Below are 14,140 nucleotides of genomic sequence, written 5' to 3' on the forward strand. Positions count from 1 at the left end.
ACTTAGGTACCCTCTTTCCTTAAGGGACAGGCAAATGTCTCCAATCCTCAGTGGGAAGGGGTCCTCAAAGTTGTGTCTACACCTGGACTTGGGTGAGAGTTCCACCTTTTTCCTGGCTCTCTGTGTGTGCAATGCCTGCCCAAGCCTGTGGCAGTCATGTGTCCCCTGGAGAGCCTTGCTCATGTCTGCCTGGGGAAGTGACATTTTAGAAGGACAGTTCTGGGTGCTTTCACTATGGTCCTATTTCCTTAACACCCTTGACAGAATTCCACTGGGTGGCTTGGCTAAGAGGCTGACCCATGAACAGGTGCTCAGTGCGCAGGTGCAAGCCCTCTGCCCACCATCTTTTTCCTGGGCCCTGCCTGGTACTAAACACCTGCTCATCCACACTTCACTTACTGGGGATTTTCTGCATGTCCAAGAGACTTCATATGTAGTTGCATATCTAATGTCTGCCAAACCTTATGAGGAAAGCAGGTTCCAAGTGAGAGCTGGTGGTCAGCTTTCTCAGAGGTTACTGTAGACCCACCCCAAGGGGGTCCTAAACACTCAATGCACACCTCCTTGCATGAGGGGCCTGGCAGCTGGGCTGTATCTAGTCAGGATATGTTGGGCTGTCCCTTGGCCTCAGCAGGAAGCCATCATGCAAAGCATGTGGTAGAGTCTCTTTCCCTGCTGCCTTTTTGTTTGGTCCACAGCCCAGATGCACTAGGGTAATATGACAGGTTGCTCAGAGACCCAAGGAATTATGCACATATGGCATGTAAGATATTGGTGTACATTTTTTGGTACCAAGAATTGGACACAGGGGTTTCTCACCACTGAACCACATCCCCAGATATTTTATATATTTTATTTAGAGATAGGGCCTCACTAAGTTGCTGAGGCTGGCTTTGAACTCACAATCCTCCTGCTTCAGCCTCCTGAGCTGCTGGGATCACAGGTGTGTGCCACCATGCCAAGGGACATAGGTGTATTGAAAGCTGTTCATGGAGAAAGCCCAGGGTAGCAAGTTGGACAGGCAGTGACCCCTCCCCCTGCCCCAGTATACCTCATGCAAATCTTTCTTTTTTATACCTTGTCCAATGGCAGCTGGAAAACAAGAGGAAATTTTCATCTCCATGGTGCCCCCGACACAGGCCGGTCATCCAGGGAGAGGGGTTTACTTGTCAGGCCACAGCAGTGACATCATTAGAGTCCTTCATCTGCTTTTATTCTTTTATGACAAGCATCCAAAAAAGCTTCTGTCCTAGGTTGTGTGCAAAAAAACCCCAAACAAACAAAAACAAACAAACAAACAAAAAACAGCTCATTCTGAGAATTCTGGTCTGCCTTATATACCCTGTGTGAGAGTCAGTGTCCCTCAGGATGGCATTTACCTGGACATTCTTGTCTGGGCTTAATGTGACTTGGGAATAGACTGGGACACTTCAGGGACATGGTTTTTCACTGTCCTCCATTTCTTTAAAGATGACACACCTCCATCCTCTTCTCCATTGTTGATTACCTTCTTCCATCTTGATCTGGAACTGGGGAAATGGGTCCCAGAGGATCTACAGCCACCTACTCTCTGCAAACTCCACTCTGGGAGCCTGGAGTCTGGGGGGCGAACTGGTACATGAAGGACTGGGAATGAGGCAGGTCACAGGTGGGCAATCCATTGTGCCCTTCCTCTCAGTTTCCACTTCAAGCTCAGGTAAAGAGAGAAAGTGGCCAGCTAGGCAGGGAACAAGTTGCCTTCCCACATTGGAGACGGGGCTTGAGGCTGTTCCTCTGGGTGAGGGTGGCAGGAGTGTCCCTAGCTCTCTGGCAGTGGGCACAGGGTCTCACTTGGCTTCCTGTTTGGCATCCTCTGAACCCCTGGCAGCCCATGCCTTGGCCTCATTCCAGGCTGAGGACAGACTCATGAGTACTGAAGCATGGTCACACCAGTGTGAACTCCCTCTGTGGCTCACTGTGGCTGGTGGGGCACCAGGTAAAAATGAACCTTCAAAGAAAAGACAGAGCAGGTCGAGGCAGGTTTATATTCAAAGAATGGACTGAGCAGGAGAGCTGTGATATTCACACAGCTTTGGGTCCATTGTGCACATGAACATAAATCCTCTTCACATACTCTAGGAGGGCAATTGTAGACACATTATGGTCTGGAACTGGCGCTGGGAAGGTCTGTCCTATTGGGGCACTGTGGCCACATCCACCAGTCAGTGCTGGATAGGATAGACTGCCACTGGCCATACTAGGTGTTCCAATGGGCATGTCCAGGATCCTCCTCCATGTTCTGATGGGCCTCTACCTGTGGTTTGGTGGGTGAGGTCCTCATAGCTACTTTCCTGAGGGTGGAGTGGAAAGTTAGCAGTCCAAGTGCTCACAGCACTCAGTTCTCTCCACTCTGCTTGGCCCTGCTTTTCCTGTGAGCCTCCAAGCCTGCCCTGGGGCCTCTGCTGTGGTCCTTAGTGGTCTACAGGCTCTCCCAGGCCTCTTTTGGGTCATGCCTTAGGACTCTGTGCATTCTGGTTCCTGGTAATGACATGGAGAAAGGGCTACCATAAAATGCCAGAGCCAGCCCAGAAGACTCTGTGTGGTCCTTGGAAGGCCTGAGGATGCGTCTGCCCAGAGGTTGACAGGCCCACCCTGTACTTAGATTGACAGCTTCAACTGTGAAGCTGGGCAGTCCCAGTGGCCTGTCTCTCAGCTTAATAAGGCTTAGGGACAGTCACAAGGAAATGAGAAAAGAAGGGAAATAATCACAGAGGATGCACAGCTCTTGAATGACTTGTGCTGTCCAGGCCTAAGTACCACACCAGCATGGACCCCGACTGTGGCCCACTATGGCTGGTGGGGCACAAGTTAAAAATGAATTCTGAAAGAAAAGACAGAGCAGGTGGATGCAGGTTTATATTCAATAGAGTGGAATGAGCAGAAGAGCTCTGGTGTTCACACAGCTTCTTTCAGGGAGTAAGAAGTGCCAGAAATAGGGCCTGGAAGCCAGGCTGTTACTGCAGCCTGTGCTACTGCTTACTTACATATTGGGCCTGAATTTCTTCAACTATACAATCCAGTACCTGCCTCGTGGTGAGGCTGCCATCGGACTTTGCTACCCCATCTACAGTCCTCACAACAGGACTGTGTTGTGACACCTGGGACCAGAACTACTGTGCTGCCTCACAGATGAGGAAAAGAGGGCCAGGTTGCATGTGATATAGCTAGTTGTGAAGAGCTACCAGAGGCCATGTCATTTCTGTGAAACCCAAGGCAGGGTCTCTTGAATGTAAAGTGGACCATGAGAAGCTGAGATAACCCTGCAAGGAGACAAGTTTTGGGTTAGTTATTTCCAGAGAGTTCCCAAAAAGCCAGGAGTCTGTCTCACTCTTCTCCCCCTTTAGAGACCTGTTGCCACCTAGAGGTCTTCTCCTGTGTTCCTGGCCAGTTCATAGCCACAACACTGCAGCATAAAGAGGCTGGCTACTGAAAGCAGTCACCTGTGAGCAGCCTGAGCCTCCCCTAGTGCTCACCTCTTCTGAACTTGTGGAGATGGCATGAAGTGACCCAGAGTCCTGAAAATGTGTTCTCAAGAGCAGATGACACCCTGAAGGAGATAGAGCTTGGTAAGATGTGATGGCGATTCTGAGCCAGACTCTGGACACACCTTTCCTGACCAACAGTCTGCAATACCCTCACACCTCAGGCCCAGCTTTCCAGATATTAGGAATAACAGCCACTGGTGTGTGGGTGACAGGGATGCCAAGAACCTCAGTGTTGAGGTTCTGAGACAGATGAAGAGGGTCCTAGGGTCCTCCCTATATGAGCAGCTCCCCACATGAATGAAGTCTGAAGACTTCACTCAACTCTCTTTTGAGGACTCCCAGTAGAGCTAGTCTGTCATTCCAACTGTGACTCCTGCCATTTATAGAATGTTCAGCAAGGATATCAGAGTAAAAGAGGGCTTGTGTGTCACAGGTGGAGACTGGGAAAGACCCTGGTGAGAAGGAATATGGAACAGGGCACAGTCCCAACTGGGACCCTGGCCTCAAGAAGCCCCCATGATCCTAGCTCAGATGTGTTTAGCTTAGCTTTGGGATCATATGACTCATGGACAGCAGCAGCTAATCCTCAAATGGCTTCTGCTTCACTGGGGAAGTAGGTGAGGTGGGCAGTGAATGTCTGACAGGCAACAGCCCAGCATGGCAGGAATACTTGCACCTGGCACTGGCAATGCAGCGGTATCTATGACCAGGTGTCCACCAAGCAGTAGGAGGGAGGCTCAATTCCAAGACCATCTCTGACATTATCTAGTAGGGCTGAGAGGCCAATAGGCCCAGAAAGAAAATGTGAGGCCTGCAGTACCCATACCCATCCCAGCAGATACAGGGACATGAGCTTCTGAATGCAAGGGACTTTTCTCTGATTTGTGAGTTTAGGACTTGGTGGGCTCTTCTTCAGCTCAAGCCACCTGTCTATTTCTAGGTGGACAAAGTACTTTTCATGTGGCTGACACCTCAGCTGCAAGAACAGGAGTCATTCATTGGTAAGCTGAGAAGAGGACAGAGACCTGCCCTGCAGGTCTGGGATAGCAAAATCCAGAGTTCTAGGGCTGAGGGCCTCTGAGAGAATCTCCTGGATTTTTTTTTCATTGGGCCACTGCAAAAGAATGGAAGAGAAAAGGCGTCTTGGGGATGGGGATGTACTCAGGTTAGACAGCCCAGCCTAAGACTTCAGCAACATCCTGGATGGGAGAGAGCGAGGCTTTTGCTAGTGGACATCCACAAGCCCACTCATTCACCACCTCTTTGCAAAGCTGCCCCAGGAACACAGCCATGGTGGTATGCAGGCTGCTGTTGCCACCTAGAGGTCATTCTGCAACCTACAATCAGGCCCAGGCAGGTCTGAAGCCCACTTTCAAAAGAATGTGCTTGGTGGTTGCCTCCATCCATTCAGTACAGGCAACAGACCCAGAAGTTGTGAGATCCAAATTAGCAGAAAGAGAGGGGAGGCTTCTGGTCTCTCTGCCCCACCTCTCTGCAGTCTCCAAGGCTGGATGTGAAAGGCAGGTACAGACCATATCCCGAACTCCTGCCAAAGGCCCAAGGGCCTGGTAGTACACAAGGAGCTGCTGCCTCAAAAGACAGATCTGAAAGCCCTGAACACTGGCTTCTGAATTCCTGCAGTGAAGTCTACAACATGAAAGCTTAAGATACAAACTGGCTCCTGTTTGCTTTATACACTCCCCGACCCACCGTCATCTGGCTGAGCTGCCTAATCAAACTCCTACCTGAGCCAGAGCCTTTGCAAATGCTGTTCCTGAGCCAGATATCTTCTTGATCATGGCTTCCCTTATATTTTCACCTTATGGCTTCTGTGGAACACTTACTGGCATGTGACTGGCATCCCCTCATCATAACTGAATGTGAAAGTGAGCTGTGGGCATCATGTGCTCAGCTGCAGGCTGAGTTCCTCTCAGCTGAGCCAACTGGCTTATTAGAGTGCTGATCCCCTGACCTCTGAGCACCAGTTTAGGTGTTGAGTATCTGGTATAGCCACACCCTGGAGTTTCTGATGCCATAAGTCTTCCTCAGTGCTCTCCCCAAGTGTTCCTGCATGGGTCCTCAGCTAAGAAATGCTCCTTCTGAGCTCCTGATTGGGGACTGGTGGAGCACCCTGCCATCAGAGATAACATCAAATGATCCTCCAGAAAACTTGGTACCTGGGTGAAGGAGGTTGAAGTACAGGAGAAGCTGAGTGTCGGGCACAGTGGCTTCTGAAGTACAGGCCGGGAATTCTCAGTATAGAATTCCTGAGAACTCTGCATCCTCCTGTCTACCCTCCTGTCTCTAGGGACCAATATGTACACACCAGGTTCCCCAGCAAGGGGCTCATGGGCTTGTCCTCAGCCCAGGGCCTTCTTGTCCTCAAACCACTGCTCTGTGACCCCAACTGAGCTGACAAATGGTGAGAAGTTTAGGAGAAAGTGCTGGACCCCACCTGGTACAAGGGTTCTGGAATCTGGCACCTGCAGCAGCATCAGGTTAAGTGCACGGATGTCTCCAGGCTCATCTTTTGGCCCACAGAAATGTAAAGAAGCTTGGTGCTAAGGCTGTGTCTCTTCAGGGCCTATAGCATAAAAGGTAGGTCAGAGAAATATGGGACACATGCCCTTGGGTCCAGGCCAGCCACAGGGGCTAAAGGCTCTGATGAGGTCCTGAGTGTAAGCAGAAAACTCTTGGACTCCTGTCCCTTAGGCTCCTTCCCAGTGCCTGTCCCCAGGCACAGTGGGCAAGTGCTGACAGCAGAGGGTCTGAAGTGCATGTGTGCGAGTGCATGCACTGCCTCTGACCTCACAGAGTAGGGTGAAGGTCCAGGCCAGTCACCATTCCCAAGATAGTGCCAGAGCCTCCTGAGTGAAGGGAAGCATCTTCTTCAGTCCACAGAAGCTGAATCTACAAAATAGGTAGAAAACTTTAAAAGAACTTCTTTCCTTGGTGAAGTGCTGATGTGAGCCTCTTTCTCTTAAAAACCTAGTTACAAGCCAGGAAAGAGAAGAGATGTATCTTGCATGGATACTGTACCCAAGTAAAGCCATCTGCTGAGACAGCCTTGAGTGTGTCTAAGGCTTGACCTTAAAACAGGATTTGAGATGGGCAGCAGCTCATTTTGGAACACAGCACTGGTAAGTAGAGGAGTGGTCTGGGGCACAAGGGGCCACCCTGGCAGCAGGCTATGGCCAGGACTGAGCTTTTACCTTCCTTCTGCTTTCTCTCCTACCAGGAGATTGGGCATGTGTGGGTCACCTCCATACTTTCCTTTGCAAGGGAAAAGGTGAGCCCAGAGTGTATCACATTGGCCTGGGTAGAGTCTGGACCTCTGTACCCTCCACTGATGTTGATGGAGTGAGTGCTCTACACAGGCTCCTTAGCTGGAGAAAAGGACAGATGGGGTCTCAGCTCTTGGAATTTGCTGTCCAATGGAAGGGCCAAAGTGTTAATGTCACCTTCCCAGTTCAGTTTGCAGGGCCAGAGAAAAGAGATGGAGGAGTGAGAAAGAGTGGATGTAGTCACAGTCAGGAGCAGCAGTCCAAAGCATAGGCAGCACCATGAGCAGGGTCTGGAGGCTGAGCTAGGGGGACAGGCAGCTGGGATGGCATGGGGGTGACTGGACAACAAAATCTACAGTAACCTATGTGAGTGTGGTAGCAGCACAGAGGTGGAGATGGAAGACTAATCATAGCAGAGGGAGGAGTCCAGCAGCCCAAGGGGTTGTAAGCTACAGGCTAGGATGCACTACCCAGGGCCTCATGGACGGAGGCACCCAGAGAACACCAGGTGTGCTTTACTCCAGGCCAGGATCTAGGCACACAGAGGTAAGCAGAAGGTAGCTGACCAATCCTCCCCATCCCCAGGGCCATTCCAGGCACCTTCTGGCTGGGCTCAGGCTGTCCAGCCCTCCTTACCTTCTCATCGTGCAGGGCGCTGTTCTCCAGCCCATCTACTTGCAGGAGTTTCTTGGCCACTCCAGCACAGGTCACCTCTGTGAAGACACCAAGGTAGCAGGCCACACCAAAGCTTGGCATATGGCAGAGGAGAGTGAACTGGTGAAGTGGGGTTGGCCAGCTGTAAGCCATGCAGCCTGCAAATGGGAACAGTATGAGGGATTAACAGAATCTCACCATCTGCAGACCTGCAGAGCACTCAGGGCCCAGACTCCAAGACCCTCTGTGCCCTGACTTCATTGGTGAGGTTGGTGAAGAGGAAGCCTTCTTCCTTTACAGGTCCAGTAGCCTAATTAGCATCCTCACAACACTTCACCCTCTTCTTCCTTTCATTTTCTGGCAATTTTCTTTTTCCTGTCCCCTTTGCTGCTGCCCTCAGGCCTATGTATATGTTCCCATGCCCAGGAGCAGCCTGCTGCTCTCAAGACTAGCATACAGGTCAACATGAGTTTATCCTTTGGCTTTGGGGCCATGGGGTCCAAGGGCAGTGTCCAGGATGAACAACAACCTCAGCACCCTCCTGGACCAAGGTCTATTCATCCACAGTCCTGATTATGGAAAGAGGCCATTCTGTCCACTTCATGGATGGTAGTGAGGGTAGGGCTTTCTGAGTTCAGACCCTGTGACTTTTCTCAGTGGCCAGGTTGGCACTGGATCATGGTCCTGGAGATGGGCCAGTGTAGGGTGCTGTGGAGAAGAGGAGGGTAGGCAGTGAAGGTGGGGTAAAAAGGGGGCTCTTCTCTGGGTGGGGGATCTGTCCTGTGTCTCATGGCCTGATGGTGAAAATGAGTCCAGAATGGAGACATCAAAGTCCTGCTGGCAGCAGATGCTCTTGCCATGGGGTTGGAAGTGCCCTTTTGTCCTTCCAAGCACCCACCCTGACCTCTTTTGGGAGCAAGAGTACCTTGATGGTAGAGCATCAAATTTCCACACACAAGGAGGACCTACAGAGCTACAGGGGAGTCACAGTCAGCTAAGCTGATTCTCACTCCTCTGTATGGGCTGTCCTTGAGGCAGCACAAAGAGGAACTGCCACAGGGGTCCAGGTTTTTAGAAAATTCTCTTCTTTTCTGGCTCTGGGTATTGGTGGCTCACATGAGCCTCCCCCTGTGACCAGGCTGAAGCAGAGGGGCCACTTTACTGCCCTGAAATGAGGCATCTGCCTTGGGCATGAGGCCTGGCTTCTATAGCCACTGCACCAAATCCACCAGGAAGGACAACTCTTGGAAGGCCATGAGGCTAACCATTCATCTCTCTTCATACACCAACTGCCATCAGGCATGCAGGCTAGCAGGCACCTGAGGCCACCTGCTTCCTTCCTCCATTTTCTCTGCCCTGTTGCTCACTACCAAAAACAAACCTCCCATCTCTACTCCACCCATGGCCTCCTTCTCTGCCTCACCCATGGGTAGGATATGCAAGGTAAAAGATTTGAAAGAAGTGACAAAATAACCTTCCCCCCAAATGGTGGTGGGGATTGAGTTCAAAGATGAGTTCTCAGTTCAAACGTGCCCACCTGGGAACTGGTATGTGTGAGGATCCCCAACTCCATTTTCCAGGAGCTGTTCTAAGGGTGGTGGTTAGCCTCACCCCTGCTTGCCCCTTCCCTCCTGGCCTTCTTGTAAGTCAATGCTGACTTCACCACTTGCATTGGCTGCTGGAGGCTCAAAGACAAAGCACTGGAAGGCACTAGCATAAAGGCAGCATCATGTGGACACTGGGAGAGATGAGAAAAGCTGGCTCTCCTGGAGGCTGTGACAATGAGGTTACCACACTGACTTTATGAAAAGACCTCTAATCATCTAATAAGTTGGGCATGCCCTCAGAGCTAGGAAATCTGAGAGAATAGGGGTTTGCAGGGACAGGATAGTGTAGAGACACAGGGAGGAGGGGAGTGCACCCTGGTGTGCAACTGGAAGGACAGAAGATGAACTGACTCTGAAGACTTTTCCCATGATGTTAGGAGGTGTGGGTGTGGAGGACAGAGGGCTCAGATGGACGGGGCATTTTGGAATGACTGGGAACAACCCAGAAAGCTTTTAAAGTTCAGCTTCTTTTTTTAGGCTTCTCTGGCAAACAGACTGTTTCAAACCCAAAAGACCCTACCCCACAGTGGAAGAGGGTGGCTGGTTATAACCTGGTAGAGCATGTAGGTCAACCTCTGCTCTAGAGCAGATAGGTAAACCTCTGCCTACAGCACATGAGTGTGGGGCTCTTCACTCTCTTTTCATTTGTCTCCCTGGCCTGAGCTACTTTGCAGCTTGGTCTGTTCATTTCCCCCAGGGGCACAGTGACATCTGTAATAGGCTCATCTTATGTCATGGGCCTGGGAAATGAGAGGAGGCTTTCCTTTCTTGCTCTCTGGTTTTTGAAGCTTGTGTGGAGAAATTCTAATTAAGCAGCAATTATAATTCTACAGGGACATAGGATGCCCCTTGGGTCCCTGTGGAAAGTCATCTGTATGCTTCAGCAGTCCAGCCTGCTTGGCTTCAATAAGAATCAGTTTCTCTTGTCTACCATTAGAGTGGACCCTCCCCACTTTGGATCATTTACAGCCATGTTTCTTACCAATTTACTGATGAAAAGGCCAAGAGACAAGTAAGCCTTCCAGGCTAACAGAGGAATCAGTTCTCCTAGGTGTGTTCAGTTGACAATCCAGCCTCCAAAGAGTAGTAGAAATTGTGATTTAGGAGCTATCACCAAGAGATCTGGAGTATTCAATAATAAAAATGGGGGTGTGGGAGGTGGATGGTTCTAGAGAATGTGCATGTAGCAGGAATCCTGGACTTCCAGCCTCCAGAACTGAGTAAAATAATTTTTTGTTGTTTATAAGGCACTTGGTCTGAGAATTTCTGCTATAGCAGCTCAAATGGACCAAGACAAGGGTGCAGGGGGCCACTCCTGGACTTGTGGGGTGAGGGGGATCACTAAAAGAAGCAAGTCTACACTAGGTCTTAAGAGAGAATTGGGAGCTAGCCAGGTGGAGAGACTAGTCCAAGAGAGGAAATATGCCTGGAAAGGCCAGGTGGCCAGGCACAGCACTGTGTGTGAGGCAGGCAAAGCCAACCTGAGAGGACTGTGGGTGTAGGGAATAGGGTGTGGGAAAGATAGTAGTGGTGGGAGCCCAGCCTACAGGGTCGTATCAAACAGGGGACAGATCACAAAGGGCTTCAAGACACTGTCAATAAGTGTTTACTTGATTTACCTTGAGGTTACAGGAAGGACACTGAAGTCCAGTTAAGAGGACTTATGGTGACATGATTCCACTTTTTTTTTAAGGAAATCACTCCTAGCCTTGGGTATCAAGGAGTAATATTTGGGGTGGGGAGCCCATGGCGATTTGCCTTAGTAACCTACAGAAGCAGAGATGGCAGAACAGACAGGGAAGGGGGTAAGGGGAGGCAGATAAGAGGGCAGATTCCAGCAAGATTTAAAAAGCTGAAAATATGAAGATAACATCAGACAAGATGTGAGAGGAAGGGAGGAATCCAAGAAGGGACTGAGATTTGCAGCTTGGGCAGGTCTGAGTGTGTGCTGCCTGTCACTGAGGTGAGCACCCAAAGCTGACAACCATATGTGGAGGTAAAGACCATGAGTTGGTAATTAAAAGTCACAGAATTCCATTAATTTTTTATCTTTTCATTTTTCCCCTTTCAAACACTTCTCACCTGTTAATGAAATTCTATGAAAGGTGGGCTGCAGATGTGGCTTAGTAGTAGAGTACTTGCCTGGCAATATGCCAGGTCCTGACTTTGGACCCCAGTACCAAAAAGGAGAAAAGGAAACAAAGAAACTTATATACCATTAAGCTCTGAGAGACCTCTGCATTTTTTTAAATATTGGCTTTAGGTCTTATTTTATTTATTTACTTATTTACTGCTGTGTTGTCTAAGCTGCTCTCACACTCCTGGACTCAAGCCATCTTCCTGCCTCAGTCTCTTGAGGAGCTGGGACTGTAGGTGTGTCCTTCCACCCATGGTTAGATCATATTTTAAAGCAACAGAACATATAAATCCAGCTGTGGCAACACAGGCTGCCCTTTCTGGTCAAGTTCCCCCTTGGCTCCCAGGTAATCACATTCCTAAGCTTCTCTGAGGTTTTCTGTGCCTGTGTAAACATCCTGCAGATCACTGGCATTAACCACTGTATGGCAGCACCCATGAAAATTCAGATACCTGTTTCCAATAATGGGTACTTAATGTGTATTTGGGTTTTCACAATTCTGAAAGCGATTTTCAGTGCTGTACTAATACTCTAGCATATGTTTGCTTCAGTAAAAACAGGAAGTTGGGCTGGGGAATGCTGGCATGAATGAAACTCTGAGTTCCACCTGAGCACCACAAAATAAATCAAAGTGTCTCCAGGACATTCATTTAGAAATGCACATCTCCAGCAATTCAGGATAGTGAATTTAATGATTTAATGGCTGTTTCTGAGAGTTTGTGGTCAGGTATAATATTGAAGCCAGAATTAGACACTCAGATAGGCAAGGGTCAATCCAGAGAATGGAAGGATTGAAATGTTAATTCCTTCAGAACACTTCCTCCACCCTTATCAACATAACCCGCCCTGTTCCAACCTGTTTCTAAGGTAACCCGTCCCAGGGATATATAGGGAGATTTAATAAGCCCTCTTCCTGCCTAAATCACTCTGCTTTGGCTCCTCCAGCCCATCTGCATCTCACCTTTTGGCCATCCATCTCCTGAGCCTTGTCACTTATACAGGAAGGAGAGAGATAAGGGAGAAGAGATCTGGAGAACAAAGAAAGCCTAGGACATATAAAAAGGCAGAACACCCTCACTTCTTGGGATACCAGGATACCAGCTATGGCCCCCTTTGTCCCTCCTGGGAGAAGTCTATGTTATCCCTTTTTAAATAAACCCTGCTTTGTACACTTGCCTCTGCATGTTTCTCTAATGTTCAAACTTCAACATTTGAGGAAGCAGAACTTGTCACTGGTAACCTGTGGTATCAATGTTAGTACAGATGTTCCTATAGGAAGTAGTCCACTGGGCATTATACAAGTAAAGACTGTTCCCTATTTCTATTTTGCTGAGGGTATATTTTTTCTAAATTATACATTTTGTCAAATGTTCTCTATACCTATTAAAATTATCATTTAGAGCTTATTGTTTAGCTTATATAACTGATGATATTTATAGATATTTTTGAGCTATCCTTGAATTTCCAGAATTTATCATATTTGGAAATGATGTGTGTTAATTATCCTGATAAATTTGATTTGTTAATTAACAAACAAACTCAGCAATGGGCAAAAGACTTAGACATTTCTTCAAAGATACATAAATACCGAAAAAGCACAAGGTGCTCAACATACCTAGCTATTATGGCAATGCACACTCTGAGGACCAGGTTAGTAGCTCAGTGGTAGATCACTTGCCTAGCATGTGTGAAGCACTGGGTTCTATCCTCAACACCACATTAAAATTAAGAAATAAATAAAAGTATTCTAAAAAATCGAAATGTTCATCATTTAAAAAAAAACCCAACAAAACAAAACAAAATTCTGAACCAGGCAAGGTGGCACATACCCAGCAACAAAGAAGGCTGAGGCAGGAGAATCACGTGTTCAAGGCCAGTCTCAGCAACTTAGCCAAATCCTGACTCAAAATTTTAAAAGGGGCTGAAATGTAGCTCAGTGGTGGAGCACCCCTGCATTCAATCTCCAGCACCTACCCACCAAAAAGAGAGAGAGAAAAATTTAATAAATTGATACAGTGAGTCATCTTCAAGGTATATATCCAAAAGAATTAAAGCAGATCTCAAATGTTGATGAACACCAAAGTTCACAGCAATCATAACAGCCAGAAGATGCAGAAGGTGGAAGCAGCCTGAGTGTCTATTAACATATGAGTGGACAGTCTCAGTATCCACCCATATAGTAGCATTCATTATCTAGCTATAAGAAAGTTGAATGCTGATACATTTCACCATATAGATGAACCTTGAAAACATCATGCTAGGTGACACAAGCCAGACAAATGCTGAGCTATTCTATTTATGTGAGGTACCTGAGGCAGTCAGAGTGACAGAAAGTAGAGCAGGGATCTCCAGGGGCTGGGGTGGGGCTGGGGAGTCCTTGTTGGGTGGGGAAGGTGAGGACACTCTGGAGCAGGATCTGGTGGCTGTGTAACACCACTATGCTTGAAGCCAGTGACAATACATTTAAAAGTGGTTACATGGTGCATTTGGTGTAATGTGTATTTTAGCACATTTTTTTTTAAAAAGCAGCAGTGGCCCAGTGGTGGGGTTGTAGTTGGGAACATTAGGGATAGGACAGAAGGGAAAGCCAGTTCCCTGTTACCTGTAGAAAATATGCATGAGCCAAAGAATTGGTCTCCCTAGCATTTTTCTCTGCAGCTGGCCTACTGCCTAACAGCTACCTCTGTGTGCAATGTCTAACCCTCCTGTCAGAGCTGACAAGAAGAATTGAATACCCATCACATGCTGGCTATTTTCAGCTTTTACCAATACTCAGGGTGTATAGGCTAACTGTAGGAGGCAGCTCTGAAATGGCCGCCTGCAGGAGGTTTGACTGGAGTTCCCAGGCATCCCTCAGCTTCCAGCCAGAGAAGAGAAACTTGTAGCAAAGATCAATGCACGATAGCACCCTTCCCAGGCATCAGGTATCCAATG

General features: G+C 48.4%; 1 pseudogene; it reads right to left on the bottom strand.

Moving 5' to 3' along the window:
- Positions 1 to 915: 915 nt before the first annotated feature.
- On the bottom strand, positions 916 to 8,718 carry LOC144373520 (endonuclease V-like; annotated as a pseudogene).
- Positions 8,719 to 14,140: the final 5,422 nt, after the last annotated feature.

Source organism: Ictidomys tridecemlineatus, unplaced genomic scaffold (genome assembly GCF_052094955.1).
Source record: "Ictidomys tridecemlineatus isolate mIctTri1 unplaced genomic scaffold, mIctTri1.hap1 Scaffold_42, whole genome shotgun sequence".
NCBI lineage: Eukaryota > Metazoa > Chordata > Mammalia > Rodentia > Sciuridae > Ictidomys > Ictidomys tridecemlineatus.